This window comes from Oncorhynchus tshawytscha, linkage group LG11 (genome assembly GCF_018296145.1).
Source record: "Oncorhynchus tshawytscha isolate Ot180627B linkage group LG11, Otsh_v2.0, whole genome shotgun sequence".
Lineage (NCBI taxonomy): Eukaryota > Metazoa > Chordata > Actinopteri > Salmoniformes > Salmonidae > Oncorhynchus > Oncorhynchus tshawytscha.
In genome coordinates, this window is record NC_056439.1 from 13,533,668 (window position 1) to 13,557,908 (window position 24,241).

General features: G+C 42.7%; 1 pseudogene; it reads left to right on the forward strand.

Moving 5' to 3' along the window:
* LOC112262426 overlaps window positions 1-13,131 on the forward strand; it is an 86,062-nt pseudogene extending 72,931 nt beyond the window's left edge.
* The last annotated feature ends 11,110 nt before the right edge of the window (window positions 13,132-24,241 follow it).

Here is a 24,241-nt window from a genome sequence, read left to right on the forward strand (position 1 = left end):
CAATGTAGGTTAAATATTCTTCATACAAATTGCATAATGTTCCGTTTGTATCTGTCTCATTATGTCTTTAGTTGTTTATAACAAATTGCATTCTCACACAGGATAGGATAGGACAATTAGTGATAATACATTTGTTTGCAATAAAGGGTGAGTAATAGGCTTCATACATTGAAGTTGAAAATTAAAATGATTAAAAGGAAAATACCACTCAAGCACTTGGTATTTGTTTTATTTGTCGACTTTTGATACAGTCCCAAAATGTTTTGCATGTCAGCAATCATGTTCAAGATATAGAACTTTAAAAATACAGAAAGTGTCACAGAATGATGTGTTTGGCATCATATGAAAAATGCATCATACGGTGATAATTTATGTAGTTTGAAAGTTCTACATCTTGAAAACTTGATTTCGGAAATGAAAAACATTGAGACTGACAGTGGGGAGACTTGTTCAAAAAGCCACAATTGACATGTCATTAGCACCCCCTACTGTTGCAAACAGTTGATCAGTTAAATAACATCTCATCTCAGTTTCACTTTTGATTCGTTTTTCCAAGTTTCATGATAAATTAAGTCATATAGCCCTTTATTTGCTGACATGAAATTCTAAAAATGAGGGAATTAATGTTTCATTCTTGTCATAAAGGGTAGTGAGTTCTCACGGCAAGGTCATAGTTGTCTGCGGAAAGTACTTTTGTCCTTCCAGCCTACATCTCAATTGAATTGTTGACACCCTCAGTGTGTGTGTTTCACTATCGGAGTATGGTATTGGAGTACTAATGACCGTTTCCGTCTCTGCACAGGGAGATGGAGACAGGTTGATTTGTGCCATGGCATTCTACAGGGCTCACTTTCCCACAATGCCACTGGAGGGCCAGTAGGGCCAATAAGGTGGCATGAGTGAGTGTAGACAAATGGGACGCAAGCGTCTTATCCCTCAAAAGGACCTACCCACTGACATTTTCTATAGAAGACAGCAACTTGCACACTAAATGGACACTGAACCATAACAATCTAACACTGTCTCAAGTACTGTATCAACTAATATAACTGTAAATAAATGTGTAATGGCCATTGTCCTTTATTAAATCTGCCATACCAGTATTTATATCATATACAACACTTAAATATTCTAATTTCATTGAAACATGAATAAGATTAATACTTTTAATAAATACTGCTTCATACTAAATGTAGCCACAATTTCTGACACTCAAACATTGTTTTCATAAGCTTTGATAATGTCAACAAATGGGACATAATAATGGAAAACATTTAAGAGGTAAAAGACAACTTGAATTATTCAACTTTTATTCTGCCCTATGATCAGGACACAAATAAATGTATTTTCCTTTTTAAAATATCAGAAAAACTGTGAAAAAGTTCAACACCAAACACAGATTAGGTTGTACCATTGATTGATTGTACATGTTTCTAGACACATTTTTTTTTATTGTGTACTGAATTACCGTAATGTTGTGAAGCTTATTATAATTCAGGGTAAAACATGCATAACCCTTGATTAATTCCACGTGTCACAGCCTGAATTCAACATTTATTAAATAGATTCCCCCCCCCCTCACACACAATACCCCATAATGACAAAAGTGAAAACATTTTTTTTCTTCTGCAAATGTATTGAAAATGAAAAACAGAAATATATCATTTACATAAGTACTCAAACGCCGAGTTAGAATCACCTTTGGCAGTGAATCATGTTAGAATCCCATCTGGCAGCGATTATAGCTTTGAGTCTTTCCGGGCAAGTCTGTAAGAACTTTGGACCTGGACCTGGACTGTACAATATTTGCACATTATAAATTCTTCAAGCTCTGTCAAGTTGGATCATTGCTAGACAGCTATTTAAGTCTTTGTCATTCAAGTAGATTTAAGTCAAAACTGTAACTAGGCCACTCAGGAACATTCAATGTCGTCTTGGTAAGCAACTCCCGTGTATATTTGGCCATGCGTTTTAGGTTATTGTCCTGCTGAAAGGTGAACTTATGTCTGGTGTCTGGTCGAAAGTAGACAACCAGGTTTTCCTCTAGGATTTTGTCTGTGCGTAGCTTCATTCCGTCTCTTTTTATCCCCCAAAAATTCCTTTAGTCCTTGCCAATGTCAAGCATACCAATAACATGACGCTGCCACCACCATGCCTGAAAATATGAAGAGTGGTACTCAGTGATGTGTTATGATGGATTTGCCCCGAACATAACGCTTTATATTCAGGACATAAAGTTAATTTCTTTGCCACATTTTTTTCAGTTTTACTTTAGTGCCTTATTGCAAACAGGATGCATATTTTATTGTGTACAGGCTTCCTTTTCACACTGTCATTTAGGTTAGTGTTGTACAGTAACTAGAGTGTTGTGTGTGTGGGGTAGAGATGAGGTAATCATTCAAAAATCATGTTAAAGACTATTATTGCACACAAAGTGAGACCATGAAACATCTTTATGTGACTTGTTAAGCAAATGTTTACTCCTGAACTTATTTGTCTTGCCATAAGAAAGTGGTTCAATAGTTAGACTCAAGACATTTCAGCTTTTCATTTTTAATACAATTTCTAAAAACATGTTTCCACATTGACAATGACATTCTGGGGTATTGTGTGTAGGCCAATGACACCAAATCTATTTTTTTATTTAGGCTTTAACAACTAAATATGGAAAAAGTCAAGGGGTGTGAATACTTTGAAGGCACAGTAAGTGAGCAGTTGTCTCTTTCACGTTTCCATTATTCCTTAAATCAGGGATCATCAATTAGATTCCGCCTTGGGGGGGGGACATAATTGCAAATAATTTGTAGATTGCAAATCGACTGCAAGCCTAAACATAATATTTGACAAAAACAATCATTCCAAACCTTGCCTACATTTGTACAATCTCTATAATGCTTGTGAATACTTGGAGCTGATTTCCTGATGTTTTTATATTTCATTGTTGGACAATAGACTGTATCTTATTTTTTTTAATAGAGGATTATGATGATTATTTCTTGCTCAGAAATCTTGGTGGCCAAATAAAACCCCTTTTGGGTCAAATTCGGCTCGCCAGTTGGAACCCTGACTTAGATAATGCCAGACATGATCCTCTCGCAGGAAAAAAAAGATAATTAATAATATTTAGCCTAAGGTAGAGAAAGTTTACAAGTGGAAAAAAACATGAAACAAGATACTTATTGAGGAATAACTGTCTCATTGATGGGAGTGGAAACAGAGAACTGCTTGAGGTTTTGCCACCATTTGGTTCATCCAAAATGTTTTACCACGAGTTGATTTGGTCCTGGAAAAGTCCAATAGGAACACCTTAGCTCTTCTCACGAATGATGGTCAAACACAGTTTTGACAATAGAAATGAAATCAGTGAAATCTGCTTAGATTTTGCAGATTCTTAATTCTTTGCTGTTCACGGTTAAATCGACCTAATCTTCTTTTCATGAAAGAGAACGTGCTTGTTCACTGCAAAGACAGAAATAAAAATCTGAAGTAAGTGGATGCACACTGAAAAGCTATGCGCACAAATTGGAAAGTATTGTGAGATTAAAATTTTGAAGCAGGGGCAAATGACTAGGCCAACATAGTATATGACTTGAATTACCATGAAAACACAAATGTTACCTGATATGAGCTGAATATTAAAATCACTCATTATACACAGCAGGAGGAAAAACAACAAAATTATACATCTAACATCTTTGTGTATGATGATGTCATATGGCTGAGTCTATGGTCGTGTTGACCATACATCTTTGTGTATGATGATGTCATATGGCTGAGTCTATGGTCGTGTTGACCTGCTCAGACGTTGTGACATGCCAGATTTTACAAGCCTGGATAAGTATTTAACGTATCAACTAACCACATCCTATCTGGTGCTTGACTGCACACTCAATGACAGGGCATGCAATCACTGGTTGATTCATGCAGGGGAACATGACCATTGTTAAAGCCACACTCTGGCTATGTCTGAAATTTGGCGTCAAACCCTTGCTTCCTCCGTACATGTTTCACCAATTTCTCTCAGCTCGTTGGAGGAAGAGGTCCGAGGGAGTACCTTGGATCCTCTGCTTCAATGCGCTTTGAGCGCAATTGAGGAAACAAGTACGGAGGAAGCAAGGATTTAACAGCAAGTAACCAGGGCCGTAACTACATACACTACCGGTAAAAAGTTTTAGAGCACCTACTCATTCCAGGGTTTTTATTTTTTACTATGTTATTTTAGATTCTTCAAAGAAGCCACCCTTTTCCTTGATGACAGCTTTGCACACTCTTGGCACTATCTCAGCCAGCTTCATGAGGTAGTCACCTGGAATTCATTTCAAATAACAGGTTGTGTCTGCCTCTTTGCGAACGAGTGGAACAGTGGTTGGTTTGTTTGTTTGTTATTTTCGCCTGCATCCCCCGAATTTGCCTTTTTAGCAGCACATTCACCACTCTATCAAACGACTAACTCCACCCGAACTACCCCAGCTCGGACTCTGTTCAAGTAGGAAATTTAGAGAAGCTGCTGACAGTGTCTTTGCAAGACACCATCCCACGACTCTTGCCGTGTCTATAGACATCCCCCAAACAAAAAACGTCTATCTGAAAATGAGTGCACAACTGGTAAATATACTTTTATAGATACAGGAGTATTTGGACACCCCTTAAAATATGTGGATTTGGCTATTTCCGCCACATCGGTTGCTGACTGGTGTATACAATTGAGCACACAGCCATGCAATCTCCATAGATTGGCTGAGATAATGGTCTGGACATGCCGAGAGAGGAGTTTGGATTGTTCTGTCATATAGAAGGTTGTCGTCTATTTGAGCTGATCAGCCTGTGTTTGTAATCCTGTCGAATGCAACAAGTGTTGCTCTCCACTCTCTGAAGGATCGAGTTTTGGAATTAGAGTATGATAGCTAAAGAGATGGGAAAACACCTGTTTCCGGATTACATCTTTAAACTAAGGGCATTTGTGGCATGTATCCGTGACAGGTGGACGCGTCCATCATGCATGATGATATATTCGGGAAAGATAAATGTAGCTAGCTACATTTTTAGATATTACCCTTTCTAATTTTGACAGAAAGTGGTTTAATTTCAATTGTACTATTAGCTGGCTGGCTCCCTAGCTAACGTTAGGTGGCATGATGCGTGTGATCTTACATGTTTACCTAGCTAGCTTAATTGTTTACCTAGGTAGCTAGCTACACGTTTACTGACAACGGCCATAAAATGTCGGCAAAAAAAAGCATGATGAAATTGTTGCCAGCAGAGCTAGGTTAGGCTGTTTTTAAGTTATCCAGAGGTAAATAAATCATCGGCCAGAGCAGCAAGTGTGTGCTCTGAAAGCAAGGAGATGTGTGGGGCTAAAGCTTAAACCTCTTGCAGCTCCCCCCTACTTTGTGCAATTTCCGCCTGAAGACATACCCAAATCTAACAGCCTGTAGCTCAGGCACAGAACCAAGGATATGCATATTATTGGTACCATTTGAAAGAAAACACTCTGAAGTTTGTGTACATGTGAGTTGAATGTAGGAGAATAACACACTATAGATCTGGTTTAGATAAAACAATGAAAAAAAACATACGTTTTTTATTTTTGTATCATCATTTGTATCATCATTAAAATGATTTTTGTATCATCATGTTTAAAATTCAGATGATGGGGACAATTTCTGTGAAAAATATAAGAGGGCAACAGTACTTGTGCAAAGTTTCAGAATGATAACTTCCAAAATGAGTGTGCTTACATGACATTTATCATGAAGTCACCCAGGTGTCCCACACAAGTAGCCCAAATGTACCCAAGTGGCCAAATTGGTGTAGGTATACATTTTGAAACAAATAACTATATACAAAATACCAAAATGTTGTTCTAACACACCCCCCCCAAAAAAAAATAATTGAGAAAAATAAATGAAAACATTTTTGGGGGAAAAATAATTATTGATAAAAAAAATATGAACGAAAATATATATATACATATTCAAAATAACATGGGTAACTATTTACACACTTTCAATATTTGGAAGACCCTCAGTCCTCTATCAAATCAAATCAATTTATATAGTCCCAGCCTAAAACCCCAAACAGCAAGCAATGCAGGTGTAGAAGCACGGTGGCTAGGAAAAACTCCCTAGAAAGGCAAAAACCTAGGAAGAAACCTAGAGAGGAACCAGGCTATGAGGGGTGGCCAGTCCTCTTCTGGCTGTGCTGGGTGGATATTGCAGTGGTTGTAGAGGGTGCAACAGGACAGCACCTCAAGAGTAAAAATGAACAGTTTAGGGTTCCATAGCAGCAGGCAGAACAGTTGAAACTGGAACAGCAGCGATGCCGGGTGGACTGGGGACAGCAAGGAGTCATCATGGCAGGTAGTCCTGAAGCATGGTCCAAGGGCTCAGGTCCTCCGAGAGAAAGAAGGAGAGAAAGAGAGAGCAGACTTAAATTCACACAAGACAGGAAAAGTACTCCAGATATAACATACTGACCCTAGCCCCCACCCACTTTGCCATATAACCCCACCAACATTGCCAAAACTCTAGACAATATTCTGCTGCTGATGCCAGATGCCATAGCAGTCTCTGATGTAAAGCAGAGGGTCACTGAGCATGTGGTGCATGTGATGGGAGACTTCATCTTGCAAACAACACAGCAACGCCTCCATGCTGTGCCCCTTTGGCCCTTAGACACATCCATGCCTGCACAAATATATTTGGGCAGATGAACACTTGTGGCAGGAGCAGAAGGGACAGGGCTTGCTGCAGTGGTGCTGTAGGCAGCAAGTTCCTTGATGCTCCCTCTAATGTAAGACTGATTGGAGGAAGCATGCTGGCTGTGTTGAGATGTATGGGTTTGCATTCTACACATTACCATTTATACATTACCATTTATACAGTATATATATATATATATATATATATATATATATATATATACACACACAAACACACAGACATAGGCTATGGTCGTTCTCATACAAACAAACAGACCCTCACTCACAATGACTAGCTAACGTGTACTTTACCCATTTCATTACATCTTTATATATTGCACATAAAATGTAAAAACAATCACAAATAATATACATATATATTAATTTCAAACAACGGCATTAGCATGAGAGCAACTTACCAGTCCAAAACAATGTCCTCTCCGTTCAAAAAATATGCCTCAGTTTCAGAATCAAAGCTATGGGAACTAATGGAGTCTTCAAAAGCAGATGTCTCACTTTCACGATCAATTTCCTCTAAAATTGTTTCTACATTCGTATATCTAGTCTTAGAATTAGCTTTCCTTGACTTATTCGCCATGATGTTGGATAAATAAACAGCTGAAGATGCAAGTCACCGAAATACTGCTGTGCGTAATAAGCGTCGCTCCTTCGCGGTTGAATTGGCAATGGCGAAAGAACGGTCCTTACGCCAACGGTCCTTAAGACAAACCTTTCAATGGAAAGGTTTGTCTTTCAACAAAGAACTATGGGATATTACCGTTTACCTCTGCTCATTGGCTATCTACCCAGCTAGATTTCAACACCATCAGTGGTCATTGTGTTAAAATACAGTCAATCAACGAGACAGTGGTCATATAATTGGTGCACAATGGGCTCGTCACTTGTTGTCTTCCAATCGGTTTTTCCGGGTCAATACATCCCGCAAAATGACCCATCTTTTTGGTTGTGTTACAAACAAACAGTTGATTGCAAGGAAACCAAACTTGACTGGATGAAGTCAGGGAAAGTCTGTCTATTTTACGTTGGATGTTACGTTGAAAATTGAACAACACGAAATTCAACGAGATAAGCATTCACAAATTGTTTCGTGTTAGGCTATAAAATGGATTTAACCAAACAAAAGACCATTCATTGTGTAACAATGAGCCTTGGGATTGCAACCAGAGCAAGATCTTCAAAGGTAAACGATTTATTCCAATACAATCTGTGATTTTGTTACGCAAGCGCTGGTTGAAACAGTAGTTTGATATGGGGGTCTGTGCTCAGATAATCGGAGCGTATTCTTTCGCAAAAAATATTTTTTTTTATCTGACAACGCAGTTGGATTAGCTAGATTCTAGGCGTTCGAACCATGTGAGACACTTGTATTTTAAAGCTAATACTTTTACTTAAGTAGGGTTTTAATATGTGACTTTCACTTTTACCTGAGTCATTTTCTATTAAGGAATCTTTACTTTTACTCAACTCTGACATTTGGGTACTTTTTCCACTACTGCTTGGCAGGCATTAGTCAGCGGGGTTTGTAAAACTCTGCATGATCTGGAACTTTCTTCCGCCCAGTCAATAATGAGGAATGCACCACTCCAAATGATTCTCTCCTCTCACACTATACATTATCCTTGCTCTCCTATCTTTCTTCCTTCATTCTTTCCCTCTCACTTTGTTTTTATCTCTCTCTACTGTACCCCATCTCTCTTTCTCTCCTCTTTCTCTGACTATTCCTATGTCTCTGTCTATATCAGTCTCTGTCTGGCTGTCTCTCTTTCACGGGATGTAAAAGGTTATTTTGAATCACATTTCTCTCCGTCTCTGTATCTATCAACCTTTCATAATATGCAATATTTTCATTTTGACAATATGTGCTATGCATGTTGTGTACCCATTTATTGGACAGGTTGAAGAACTTGAATTACATGTGGAGAAATCTGTAAAAATCTTATGACGTTATTAGGAAAAGTGAAGCATTCATTGCTATCACAAATGCAGAGGTGCAATTCCTTGGTTGTAACGGTTTTCATCCTCCTCTTCTGAGGAGGAGTAAGAAGGATCGGACCAATACGCAGCGTGGTAAGTATTCGTCATATTTTTTATTAAAACTGAGCACTACACAAAATGAAACCAAACAGTTCCGTGTGGAAGACACAGAAAATAATCACCCACAAAACACAGGTGGGAAAAGGCTACCTAAGTATGATTCTCAATCAGAGACAACGAACGACACCTGCCTCTGATTGAGAACCATACCAGGCCAAACACAAAACCACAACATAGAAAAAAGAACATAGACTACCCACCCAACTCATGCCCTGACCATACTAAAACAAAGACCTAACAAAATAACTAATGTCAGAACGTGACAATATCCCCCCCCTAAAGAAGACAAACAATGTATACGAAATGCTTCAGTCTGGTTTTAGACCCCATCATAGCACTAAGATTGCACTTGTGAAGGTGGTAAATTACCTTTTAATGGCATCAGACCGAGGCTCTGCATCTGTCCTCGTGCTCCTAGACCTTAGTGCTGCTTTTGATACCATCGATCACCACATTCTTTTGGAGAGATTGGAAACCCAAATTGGTCTACACGGACAAGTTCTGGCCTGGTTTAGATCTTATCTGTGGGAAAGATATCAGTTAGTCTCTGTGAATGGTTTGTCCTCTGACAATCAACTGTAAATGTCGGTGTTCCTCAAGGTTCCGTTTTAGGACCACTATTGTTTTCACTATATATTTTCACTATATATTTTACCTCATGGGGATGTCATTCGAAAACATAATGTTAACTTTCACTGCTATGCGGATGACACACAGCTGTACATTTCAATGAAACATGGTGAAGCCCCAAAATTGCCCTCGCTAGAAGCATGTGTTTCAGACATAAGGAAGTGGATGGCTGCAAACATTCTACTTTTAAACTCGGACAAAACAGAGATGCTTCTGTTGAATCTGACAATTAATCTTAATGGTTGTACAGTCATCTCAAATAAAACTGTGAAGGACCTGGGCGTTACACTGGACCCTGATCTCTCTTTTGAAGAACATATCAAGACCATTTCAAGGACAGCTTTTTTCCATCTACGTAACATTGCAAAAATCAGAAACTTTCTGTCCAAAAATGATGCAGAAAAATTCATCCATGCTTTTGTCACTTCTAGGTTAGACTACTGCAATGCTCTACTTTCCAGCTACCCGGATAAAGCACTAAATAAACTTCAGTTAGCTGCTAGAATCCTGACTAGAACCAAAAAATTGATCATATTACTCCAGTGCTAGCTAGCCTCCCTACACTGGCTTCCTGTCAAAGCAAGGGCTGATTTCAAGGTTTTACTGCTAACCTACAAAGCATTACATGGGCTTGCTGCTACCTATCTCTCTGATTTGGTCCTGCCGTACATACCTACACGTACGCTACTTTCACAAGACGCAGGCCTCCTAATTGTCCCTAGAATTTCTAAGCAAACAGCTGGAGGCAGGGCTTTCTCCTATAGAGCTCCATTTTTATGGAACGGTCTGCCTACCCATGTCAGAGACGCAAACTCGGTCTCAACCTTTAAGTCTTTACTGAAGACTCATCTCTTCAGTGGGTCATATGATTGAGTGTAGTCTGACCCAGGAGTGGGAAGGTGAACGGAAAGGCTCTGGAGCAATGAACCGCCCTTGCTGTCTCTGCCTGGCCGGTTCCCCTCTTTCCACTGGGATTCTCTGCCTCTAACCCTATTACAGGGGCTGAGTCACTGGCTCTCTCATACTGCATCACCTGAGTGGGTTGAGTCACTGATGTGGTCATCCTGTCTGGGTTGGCGCCCCCGGGTTGTGCCGTGGCGGAGATCTTTGTGGGCTATACTCAGCCTTGTGTCAGGATGGTAAGTTGGTGGTTGAAGATATCCCTCTAGTGGTGTGGGGGCTGTGCTTTGGCAAAGTGGATGGGGTTATATCCTTCCTGTTTGGCCCTGTCCGGGGGTGTCCTCGGATGGGGCCACAGTGTCTCCTGACCCCTCCTGTCTCAGCCTCCAGTATTTATGCTGCAGTAGTTTATGTGTCGGGGGGCTAGGGTCAGTTTGTTAAATCTGGAGTACTTCTCCTGTCCTATTCGGTGTCCTGTGTGAATTTAAGTGTGCTCTCTCTAATTCTCTCTTTCTCTCTCTCTCTCTCTCGGAGGACCTGAGCCCTAGGACCATGCCTCAGGACTACCTGACATGATGACTCCTTGCTGTCCCCAGTCTACCTGGCCGTGCTGCTGCTCCAGTTTCAACTGTTCTGCCTTATTATTATTGGACCATGCTGGTCATTTATGAACATTTGAACATCTTGGCCATGTTCTGTTATAATCTCCACCCAGCACATCCAGAAGAGGACTGGCCACCCCACATAGCCTGGTTCCTCTCTAGGTTTCTTCCTAGGTTTTGGCCTTTCTAGGGAGTTTTTCCTAGCCACCGTGCTTCTACACCTGCATTGCTTGCTGTTTGGGGTTTTAGGCTGGGTTTCTGTACAGCACTTTGAGATATCAGCTGATGTATGAAGGGCTATATAAATAAATTTGATTTGATTTAAATGTGCGGACTCCGGCCGCAAAACCTGAACCTATAGGGGAGGGTCAGGGTGGGCGTCTGTCCGCGATGGCGGCCCTAGCGCAGGACGTGGACCCCACTCCATCATATTCTCGGCCCACTTAGTCTCGGCGACTCCGGCAGCACCGGAGGGAATGGCGACCCCGGCAGCTCCTAACTGACGGACGGCTCCGGCAGCTCCTGACAGACGGCGGCTCCGGCAGCTCCTGACAGATGGGTGGCTCCGGCAGCTCCTGACAGACCGGCGGCTCCGGCAGCTCCTGACAGAAGGGCGGCTCAGGCAGCCCCTGACAGACGGGCGGCTCTGGCAGCTCAGGACAGACGGGCGGCTCTGGCAGCTCAGGACATACGGGCGGCTTAGGAAGCTCAGGACAGATGGGCGGCTCTGGCAGCTCAGGACAGACGGGAGACTCAGGCAGCTCAGGACAGACGGGAGACTCTGGCAGCTCAGGACAGACGGGAGACTCTGGCAGCGCTGGACAGGAGGAAGACTCTGCCAGCGCTGGACAGGCGGGAGAGACAGCCGATGCCCACTCTAGCCCGTCCAATACGAGGCGCTGCGATGTAAACGCACTGGGCTATAACACGGTGCCTGGCATAACACGGTTCCTGCTCGGACCACATCTCTCCACGGTATGCACGGGGAGTTGGCTCAGGGCTCCTACCTGACTTAGCCACACTCCCCATGTGCCTCCCCCAATACATTTTTGGGGCTGCCTCTCGTCCCAGCCGAGCTGCCGTGCTGCCTCCTCATATTGCCGCCTATCAGCTTTCGATACAAACTTCCAACTTCAACTGTATTTTTGTTGGGTTTTTCTCAGCTCAGCATTGGAAGATGAAGCAACAGCATTGTGTCCCTGTTGCCCAACACATTTATCCTCACCACACTACTTATTGGTAGTGGCACCTTTGCTAATAGTATAGGGTGAAAAGTTAAGAATAACTCACAGGTTCCTCCGGTGGTTCCTTAATTGGGGAGTGCGGGCTCTTGGTAATGGCTGGAGCAGAATAGGTGGAATGGTATAAAATATATCAAACAGTTTGATGCCATTCCATTTGCTCCGTTCCAGCCATTGTTGTGAGCCGTCCTCCCCTCAGCACCTCCCTCGATGAGGAGGAGGCTGAGGGGTGTCGTGGGGGACGGCCTCAGCTATGGGACCAGGAACCACCGGCCTGAGGAGAAAAACAATGAAAAGAAGATGAGATCCGGTAGTTAGTGGGAAGCTGTAACCTATAAGTCACCTTGCTTCTTGCAGGGCAGAGTGGGAGCTGGCTGATAATGCAGGACACTCTGGAAGGGAGTAGGCCCAGTGGAGGAGTGATGTAATTAATACTGGGCGTCTTCCACCCAGGGAAGGAATCGGGCCCACTCCCTCTGCCGATTTTGGCAGTGACTCCTCAGGAAACTCCCCAGCTCCTGGTTCATCCTCTCAACCTGCCCGTTGGACTGAGGATGATTTAGTTTGGGCAAATACTGAACATGAGCTGACATAGTGAGCCACATCCTGCGCCAAGGTGGGCCTCCAGTATTTATTGGAGATGGAGTGAATTGCATGGGTAATGCATGGGTGTCCAGTGGTGAGGGATGTCTTTGCTCCAGTCAACAGCATGTCCCTTATATGCGCTCAGGAGGGCAGGTTCCCTCTTCAGAGCCTGGCAGATGTCCACGTCTACATGCCAAAGCACGTGGCCAACTATACGGGAGGATGGAATATGAGGCTGGCGGGTGCTACCGGCCTCTCAACCAATATGGATGCACAGGGTGAAGGGAAGCAGGTCATCTGGCATCCTGGTGGCCAGGTGTTGATCATCCTCAACCAGGAGAGCAATCATATGCAGTGAGGGATATTCCCAGATCCCAGTGGTCGACCATCAAGTGCTTTAACCTGTTGCGACTCTAGGGGCAGTATTTTCATTTTTGGAGAAAAAAAACGTTCCCGTTTTAAACGGGATATTTTGTCAGGACAAGATGCTAGAATATGCATATAATTGACAGCTTTGGATAGAAAACACTAACGTTTCCAAAACTGTAAAGATATTGTCTGTGAGTACAACAGAACTGATGTTGCAGACGAAAGCCTGAGAAAAATCCAATCTGGAAGTGCCCTATATTTTGAAAGCGATACGTTCCAATGAGTCCCTATTGAGCTGTGAATGCCCTATCAACCAGCGTACACTTTCTACGTAATCCCCAAGGTGTCTACAGCATTGTGACGTAGTTTTACGCATTTATGTTGAAGAATAGCCGTAGGCGGCTACATTGCGTAAGTGGTCACATGATGGCTCCCAGAGAGATTCTCGCGTAAAATACAAAGGTAGCCATTACTCCAATCGGTCCTACTGAAAAACGAATTGTCCCGACGGATATATTATCGAATAGATATTAGAAAAACACCTTGAGGATTGATTATAAACAACGTTTGCCATGTTTCTGTCGATATTATGGAGCTAATTTTGAATATTTTTTGCCGTTTTCGTGACTGCAATTTCCGGGCGATTTCTCAGCCAAACATGAAGAACAAACAAAGCTATTTCGCCTACAAAAATAATCTTTTGGGAAAAATGAACTTTGGCTATCTACCTGGGAGTCTCGTGAGTGAATACATCTGAAGTTCATCAAAGGTAAACGATTTCATTTGATTGCTTTTCTGATTTACGTGACAAGGTTGCCTGATGCAGGCCCCGGAATGGGGACCGTCGCTTAGAGGCTCCGGACTGGGGATTGTTGCTGGAAGCCCCGGACTGGAGGCCGTCGCTGGAGGCTCCGGACTGGAGGCCATCGCAGGAGGCTCCGGAGTGGAGACCTTCGCTGGAAGCTCTGGACTGGAGACTGTCGTTGGAGGCTCCGGACTGGAGACCGTCGCTGGAGGCTCCTTGCCATGGATCCTTACTGCAGGCTCCGGGCCATGGATCATCACAGGAGGCTTTGTGCCATGGATCACCACTGGGGGCTTCGTGCCATGGATCATCACTGGAGGCTTCGTGCCATGGATCATCTCTGGAGGCTTTGTGTCATGGATCATCGCTGGAGGCTTCATGCCATGGATCATCACTGGAGGCTTCGGGCCATGAATCATCACAGGACACAGGACGTACTCGGCTGTGGAGACACACCGGAGACACCGTGCGCAGAGCCGGCGCAGGATATCCTGGACCGAAGAGATGCACTGGAGGCTAGATGCCCTGAGCCGGCACCATCCATCCTGGCTGAATGCCCACTCTAGCTTGACAAATGCTAGGAGCTGGCACAGAGCGCCCCGGGCTGTGCATACGCACCGGTGACACACGGTGTAGAGCCGCATACCATGGTGCCTGACTAGTCACTCTCTCCCCACTGTAAGCACGGGAAATTGGCTCAGGTCTAACCTGACTCCGGCAATCCCCCTGGGCTGCCTCTCGTGCTGCCTCTCCTCCCATGTCCATTCCTCCAGAAAATGCTGCTTGGTCTTTTTGAGGTGGGATCTTCTGTGACGTTCATCTGAAGAAGTAGACCAAGGTGCAGCGTGGTAAGTGTTCATGATCTTTAATCAGAACACCATACAAATACAACAAACTGAATAACGAACATCACATTCTGCCTACTTCACAGGGCTAACAAAAAACAAGATCCCACAACATAGGTGGGAAAACAGGCTACCTAAGTATGATTCCCAATCAGAGACAATGATAGGCAGCTGCCTCTGATTGGGAACCACGCTCGGCCAAAACCAAAGAAATACAAAACATAGAATTAAAGACACTAGAATGCCCACCCTAGTCACACACTGGCCTAAACAAAAAAGAGAATAAAAGCCTCTCTATGGCCAGGGCGTGACAGTTTTTAAGCCACAGATTATTGTTTGATCTAATTTTAACAGCTAACATTTCGAAGGCAATAAATAGATATGCCGATAGTGGACAACCTTGATTTACTCCTCTAGATAGTTTAACACTTTCTGATATGTAGCCATTATTTACTATTTTATAGCTTTAACCTCTTTGCAGGCCCGACACAAAACGCAGAAATACATTTTTTATTCATGCCTTACCTTTGACGAGCTTCTTTTTTTGGCACTCCAGTATATATGACAGCTGCCTCTGATTGGGAACCATACCAGGCCAAACATATAAAAATCTAACGCACAGAACAAAATATAGGATGCCCACCCCAACTCACGCCCTGACCAAACTAAAATAGAGACATAAAAAAGGAACTAAGGTCAGGACGTGACACCTTACCTTTGACAAGCTTCTTTTGTTGGCACTCCAATATGTCCCATAAACATCACAAATGGTCCTGTTGTTCGATTAATTCCATCGATATTGTTAAGGGAATTTTTATCAATGATGACTAATTATGTATACATTTCAATCAGGACTGACTAATCAGAATACTATTATGTTACTGTATATGTACTAATCAGAATACTATTATGTTCCTGGATATGTATGAATTTTCTTTTTAATCCTAGTAATAATTCTATGTTTTGTATATAATTTGTGTAAATATAATCAAGAATTAGAACAATGACTGTCTGTACCATGGTAGAAATGAATGAACTTATAGCCAGACTGGCTAGAAGGCTTATCTACACAAGCTGGCCTAGGCTCAGTCATATATCATCTTAATAGGGAGAGACGATGTGAAAACCATACAGCCATTGTACTAGAGCGGAGACGACACGGGCTGGTACTAAAACTAATGATGTCATTTTCAGTTTATAACCTGTGGTAAAATGTGTAAGGGGGAGTACTCTCGTGAATAAAAGCTGCTGGTTGACTTTAAGACTGGGCTCTGTCCATTTTATACAAATAAGGGTCATACAAATTCTTATGAATTAACAGAGTGTTTGATTTTAATTGGGTATTAAAACAGAGGAATTTAATTCCTGCAACAGATATATATCCAAAATGTCCATTTATTTGGCGCGTTTGATCCAGAAAAACACCGGTTCCGCTTGCTCAACGTGACTACAAAATATCTCAAAAGTTACCTGTAAACTTTGCCAAAACATTTTAAACTACTTTTGTAATACAACTTTAGGAATTTTGTCACGTAAATAATCAATAAATTGAAGACGGGATGATCTGTGTTCAATACAGGAAGAAAACAAACTGAAGCGTGCTTTCTGGTCGTGCGCCTCTATCTAACAGTACACTTCAAGTGACCCTCATTCAAGATGGCCGCACTTCTTCATTACACAAAGGAATAAACTCAACCAATTACTAAAGACTATTGACATCCAGTGGAAGTGATAGGAACTGCAAGGAGGTCCCTTAGAAATCTGGATTCCCAATGAAAGCTCATTGAAAAGAGAGAGACCTCAAAACAAAAAAAATCTGAATGGTTTGTCCTCAGGGTTCCGCCTTCTGAATAGGTTATGTTATACTCCCAGACATGATTCAAACAGTTTTAGAAACTTCAGAGTGTTTTCTATCCAAATCTACTAATAATATGTGGATCTTATCTTCTGGGGATGGGTAGCAAGCAGTTGAATTTGGGCATGCATTTCAAAAATCCGGCCCCCACCTATCCACTTACAAAAATACAAAATAAAAGCCTGAAACCCATGTCACCAATTATAGCATATTCTAGCATCTTGTTAATGATGAGCAAAAATGAAAATACTGCCCCCTAGTTACAAAAGGTTAATGATGAGCTTGGAGGGTACTATGGTGTTGAATGCTGAGCTATAGTCAATGAACAGCATTCTGACATAGGTATTTATCTTGTCCTGATGGGATAGGGCAGTGTGCAGTGCGATGGCGATTGCATCGTCTGTGGATCTATTTGGGCTGTAAGCAAATTGAAATGAGTCTAGGGTGTCAGGTAAGGTAGAGGTGATATGATATTAACTTGCCTCTCAAAGCACATCATGCTGACAGAAGTGAGTGGTACAGGGCAATAGTCATTTAGTTAGTTACCTTTGCTTTCTTGGGTACAGCATCAATGGTGTACATCTTGAAGCAAGAGGGGACAGCAGACTGGGATAGGGAGAGATTGAATATGTCCGTAAACACTCAAGTCAGCTGGTCTGCGCATTCAGTGAAGACGCAGCTAGGGATGTCATCTGGGCCATCAGCACTGCGGGGTTAACACGTTTAAATGTCTTACTCACGTCGGCCACAGAGAAGTAGAGCCCACAGTCTGTGGCACTGTGTTATCCTCAAAAAGGGCAAAGAAGGTGTTTAGCTTGTCCGGAAGCAAGATGTCAGTGTCCGCGATGTAGCTGGTTTTCCCTTTGTAGTCCGTGATTGTCTGTAGACCCTGTCACATACATCTCGTGTCTGAGCCGCTGAATTGCGACTCCACTTTGTCTAATTTTTGCCTGTTTGATTTCCTTACGTAGGGAATAACTACACTGTTTGTATTCGGCAATATTCCCAGTCACATTGCCACGGTTAAATGTGGTGGTTCACACTTTCAGTTTTCTGCGAATGCTGTCATCTATCCATGGTTTCTGGTTTGGGTAGGTTTTAATAGTGTAGTTCTTTTAGGGCCATCGTGGTATTGGCTTGAGGGGAAGTATACACGGCTGTGACTATAACCAAAGATAATTCTCTTGGGAGGTAATACGGTCGGCATTTGATTGTGAGCTATTCTAGGTCGGGTGAACAAAAGGACTTGAGTTTCTGTATGTTATCACAATCACACCATGAGTGGTTAATCATGAAACATACAGTGCCGCCTTTCTTCTTCCCGGAGAGTTCTTTATTCTTTATTTATGCACGATGTACTGAGAACCCAGATGGCTGTATGGACGGGGACAGTATATCCCGAGAGGGCCATGTTTCCGTGAAACAGAGTAGGTTACAATCACTGATGTCTCTCTGGAAGGAGATTCTCGCCCTGAGCTCGTCTACTTTATTATCCAAAGACTGAACATTAGCGAATAATATACTCTGAAGCAGTGGATGGTGTGCACACCTCAGACTAGAAGTCCACTCCGAATACCTATTCTACGCTGCCAGTGTTTTGGAGCAGCCTCTGGAATAAATTAAATTGCACTGGGGGGTACGAACAAAGGATCCAATTTGGGAAAGTTGTATCCCTGGTTGTATTGCTGGCGAGTTACCGCCGCTCTCATATCCAAAAGCTCTTTTCGGCTGTATGTAATAACACAAATAATAATAACACACAAAAAAAGCAAAATAATGCAAAGTTGCTTCGAAGCTAGAAGCAGAGCTGCTGGCCCCATCTTCTTGTTATCTTCTTACATAAAGAATAGGGTGTTCTACCAAAAAGTAAGCCCCTGGATTGTAGATCTGCCCAGCTACCCCATAGTCTAATTGAATCCTTCCTTACTCAGACCAGAAAAATGCTGCATGGGCTTTTTTAGTGTTACAGACTAGCCTCAGATCCAATATTAAAGGCCTTCTGTGAGCGACGTGAATATGAGGATATAGTGAGTGAGATGGTTTATGGGCAAACAGCTTTTGTCACTTCTGAACAAAGCCTGTCTTTGTAAAAGGTCATTCTAGTGAGAGTTTCAAAGTGCAGCAATGGCCTGTATTTCTACTAATGGATGATAGTTACGCAATGGTTAGAAATAGGGGTTATAACAGCAGCAGGGGTTAGGTGACAGCATAGCAACAACAGGTGGCCACACAATATACACGTAGAGACCCAAGTTGTGTCCCTACGTAGTCTGTCATTGTTTAAATGGCCCGTGATTTCAAGGACTGATGTGCATTCGGTCACCACGGTTACACCAATTGAGCGAGCCCTGGGATGTTGTGTCCTCCGTACGCAACAGGTAGTGGATTTGAGCTGAGAGAATTATTTTCATAGCCCAAACAGTTTTGTTTTCCAGGAGAAGGAAAAAAACTGGTTTTATAATGGTTAAAAAAAGCTGTGGAGGAGCAGCAAGGAACATTTAAGACAATTATCACAGATTGCAGTTTGCTATGTTGGTCAATTCAAGGTGATGGGGGGCGATTCAGAGCATTTGATCCTGAATGTTACTTACTTGCTTGTATTCCTATCACATAAGCATATGAATATGCACCAAATATCTATGTACAGTAATTACCTTAAGTCATGCAATGTCATGTACTGTACATATACAGCAGGTAATATATACTGTAAGCATTGTCATGCCACAAGGGAGTAATTGACAAATTCCACTTTGAAAGAATGCATGTATAAGCATCCATCCCTGATTCAAGTCCAGGTGTTACCCTCAAAGCATTCAATCATCAATTGATATTCCAGTTAATTAACCACCACACAGATGTAGTCTTTAAAAAAAAATCTAACTTTATCTTTATTTGTGTTGCTTATGTATAAAGAGTGGTCCTAATCATTTGTTATGGGTGCGTCTCAAATGGCTCTGTATTCCCAACACATATGGCTGTCCCAATAGAAGAACCATCATTGGCTCCAGGGCGAGCTATTTTTGGTTCCATGCAGAACCATCTATGGAAAGGGTTCTACATGGAACCAAAAAGGGTTCTACCTGGGTCCAAAAGTGTTCTTCTATGGGGACAGCCAAAGAACCCTTTTTGGTTCTAGATAGCACGTTTGTTTCTAAGAGATATAGTGCACTGTTGTTGACCAGGAACATAGGGCTCTGGTCAAAAGTATTGCACTAAATAGGGAATAGAGTGACATTTATGATTCATCTGTGGTTAAAACAATGGAGGGACGGTGTGTTATTCCTCCTCCATCTGTTCTGTGTCATCTCTGAGGGATCTCTTTTCCATGACGCAGAGACCGAGTAGGAGTCTTCAGCTCCCTGAGAGTGCTGAGTGGGCATCTGCACTCCGCTGCTGTGTGTACAGCCTTTTAGCCAGGGATGGATTTAGGGGAGAGAGAGAGGCTTAGGGAGGGAGGGAAAATTGGGGGGAAAGAGAAAGAGAGTGAGAGGGAAGAGGGAAAGAGAGAAGGAAGAAAGATGGGGTGATTTGTGATTAAGGGGGAGTTAAGTTGTGAGAGAAAGAAGATGAGCTTTAACATTTTTCTGCTGAATAACCAACTCTTTCATGCCGTTGAGTGTGTGGCCGTGCTGACCTTACAGCCTTCTTACATAAACCTAAATGGACAAACAGAGTCTCCAAAGCAATTGGGCACACTCCTTCATGTTAAACTCAGCATCCATCTATCCCCCCCTCTCCCTCCCTCCATCCTTCCCTGTCTACCTCGCTTCCGTGAAGGACCTCAGAGCTTTAGGACCTCAGAGCCTCCCCTGTCACTACGAGGGCTATTTTACCATTTGTTAAATCCAGCGCTGAGGTAACAACCTTCTGTTTCCATGAGCCGGTCTCCTTGCATCCTGGCTTTATGGCAATGGCAAGGTTATGCAGGAAGTAGCACCCTAGCCCCCTGCCTCCATTGATCTTGGCAGCAGTGGTGTAAAGTGCTTAAGTAAAAATTATTTAAAGTACTATTTCAGTAGTTTTTGGGGGCATTTGTACTTTACTATTTATATTTTTGATAACTTTTACTTCACTACATTCCTAGAAAATGATGTAATTTTTACTCCATACATTTTTCCTGACACATTTTGACATTTTGAATGCTTAGCAGGACAGGAAAAGGGTCTAACACACACTTATCAAGAGAAAATCCTTTGTCATCCCCAGTGCCTCTGATCTGGTGGATTCACTGAACACATGCTTTCGTTCGTAAATTATGTCTGAGTGTTGGAGTGTTCGCCTGGTTATCCGTAAATAAATTTAAAAAACAAGAAAATGGTGCTGTCTGGTTTGCTTAATATAAGAAATGTTAAATTACTTATAGTTTAACTTTTGATACTTATTTAGAGTTCCCCCCTGAAGACATACCCAAATCTAACAGCCTGTAGCACAGAACCAAGGATATTCTTGGTACCATTTGAAAGAAAACACTCTGAAGTTTGTGTAAATGTGAACTGAATGTAGGAGAATATAACACAATAGATCTGGTGTAGATAAAACAATGAAAATAAACATGGCAACAGTACTTGTGCAAAGTTTTAGAATGATAACTTCCAAAATGAGTGTGCTACATGACATTTATCATGAAGTCACCCAGGTGTCCCACACAAGTAGCCCAAATGTACCCAAGTGGCCAAATTGGTGAAGGTATACATTTGGAAACAAATAACTATATACAAAATACCAAAATGGTGTTCTAACACACCCCCCCCAAAAACAAAATTTGGAAAAATAAATGAACATTTTTTGGGGGGGAAAAAAAACAATTATTCATGAAAAAAATATGTATATACATATTCAAAATAACATGGGTAACTATTTACACACTTTCAATATTTGGAAGACCCTCAGTCCTCTATCAAATCAAATCAATTTATATAGTCCCAGCCTAAAACCCTAAACAGCAAGCAATGCAGGTGTAGAAGCATGGTGGCTAGGAAAAACTCCCTAGAGAGGCCAAAACCTAGGAAGAAACCTAGAGAGGAACCAGGCTATGGGGGGTGGCCAGTCCTCTTCTGGCTGTGCCGGGTGGATATCACAGTGGTTGTAGAGGGTGCAACATGACAGCACTTCAAGAGTAAAAATGAACAGTTTAGGGTTCCATAGCAGCAGGCAGAACAGTTGAAACTGGAACAGCAGCAGGGCCGGGTGGACTGGGGACAGCAAGGAGTCATCATGGCAGGTAGTCCTGAAGCATGGTCCAAGGGCTCAGGTCCTCCAAGAGAAAGAAGGAGAGAAAGAGAGAGCAGACTTAAATTCATACAAGACACCGGATAAGACAGGAAAAGTACTCCAGATATAACATACTGACCCTAGCCCCCACCCACTTTGCCATATAACCCCACCAACTTTGCCAAAACTCTAGACAAAATTCTGCTGCTGATGCCAGATGCCATAGCAGTCTCTGATGTGAAGCAGAGGGTCACTGAGCATGTGGTGCATGTGATGGGAGACTTCATCTTGCAAACAACACAGCAACGCCTCCATGCTGTGCCCTTTTGGCCCTTAGATACATCCATGCCTGCACAAATATATTTGGGCAGATGAACACTTGTGGCAGAAGCAGAAGGGACAGGGCTTGGTGCAGTGGTGCTGTAGCCAGCAAGCTCCTTGATGCTCCCTCTAATGTAGACTGAATTGAGGAAGCATGCTGGCTGTGTTGAGGTGTATGGGTTTGCATTCTACACATTCTACACAATATCATTTATCTTGCTTGTTTGTAGGTGACCAAATTCGTATTTTCCACCATAATTTGCAAATAAATTCATAAAAAATCCTACAATGTGATTATCTGGATTTTTTTTTCTCATTTTGTCTGTCATAGTTGAAGTGTACCTATGATGAAAATTATACAGGCCTCTCTCATCTTTTTAAGTGGGAGAACTTGCACAATTGGTGGCTGACTAAATGCTTTTTGGCCCCACTGTTTATACACTGCTCAAAAAAATAAAGGGAACACTAAAATAACACATCCTAGATCTAAATTAATGAAATATTTTTATTAAATACTTTTTTCTTTACATAGTTGAATGTGCTGACAACAAAATCACACAAAAATTATCCATGGAAATCAAATGTATCAACCCATGGAGGTCTGGATTTGGAGTCACACTAAAAATTAAAGTGGAAAACCACACTACAGGCTGATCCAACTTTGATGTAATGTCCTTAAAACAAGTCAAAATGAGGCTCAGTAGTGTGTGTGGCCTCCACGTGCCTGTATGACCTCCCTACAACGCCTGGGCATGCTCCTGATGAGGTGGCGGATGGTCTCCTGAGGGATCTCCTCCCAGACCTGGACTAAAGCATCCGCCAACTCCTGGACAGTCTGTGGTGCAACGTGGCATTGGTGGATGGAGCGAGACATGATGTCCCAGATGTGCTCAATTTGATTCAGGTCTGGGGAACGGGCGGGCCAGTCCATAGCATCAATGCCTTCCTCTTGCAGGAACTGCTGACACACTCCAGCCACATGAGGTCTAGCATTGTCTTGCATTAGGAGGAACACAGGGCCAACCGCACCAGCACATGGTCTCACAAGGGGTCTGAGGATCTCATCTCGGTACCTAATGGCAGTCAGGCTACCTCTGGCGAGCACATGGAGGGCTGTGCGGCCCCCCCAAAGAAATGCCACCCCACACCATGACTGACCCACCGCCAAACCGGTCATGCTGGAGGATGTTGCAGGCAGCAGAACGTTCTCCACGGCGTCTCCAGACTGTCACGTCTGTCACATGTGCTCAGTATGAAACTGCTTTCATCTGTGAAGAGCACAGGGCGCCAGGGGCAAATTTGCCAATCTTGGTGTTCTCTGGCAAATGCCAAACATCCTGCACGGTGTTGGGCTGTAAGCACAACCCCCACCTGTGGACGTCGGGCCCTCATACCACCCTCATGGAGTCTATTTCTGACCATTTGAGCAGACACATGCACATTTGTGGCCTGCTGGAGGTCATTTTGCAAGGCTCTGGCAGTGCTCCTCCTGCTCCTCCTTGCACAAAGGCGGAGGTAGCGGTCCTGCTGCTGGGTTGTTGCCCTCCTACGGCCTCCTCTACGTCTCCTGATGTACTGGCCTGTCTCCTGGTAGAGCCTCCATGCTCTGGACACTACGCTGACAGACACAGCAAACCTTCTTGCCACAGCTCGCATTAAGGTGCCATCCTGGATGAGCTGCACTACCTGAGCCACTTGTGTGGGTTGTAGACTCCGTCTCATGCTACCACTAGAGTGAAAGCACCGCCAGCATTCAAAAGTGACCAAAACATCAGCCAGGAAGCATAGGAACTGAGAAGTGGTCTGTAGTCACCACCTGCAGAACCACTCCTTTATTGGGGGTGTCTTGCTAATTGCCTATAATTTCCACCTGTTGTCTATTCGATTTGCACAACAAAATGTGAAATTTATTGTCAGTCAGTGTTGCTTCCTAAGTGGACAGTTTGATTTCACAGAAGTGTGATTGACTTGGAGTTACATTGTGTTGTTTAAGTGTTCCCTTTATTTTTTTGAGCAGTGTATTTATATATATATATATATATATATATATATATATATATGT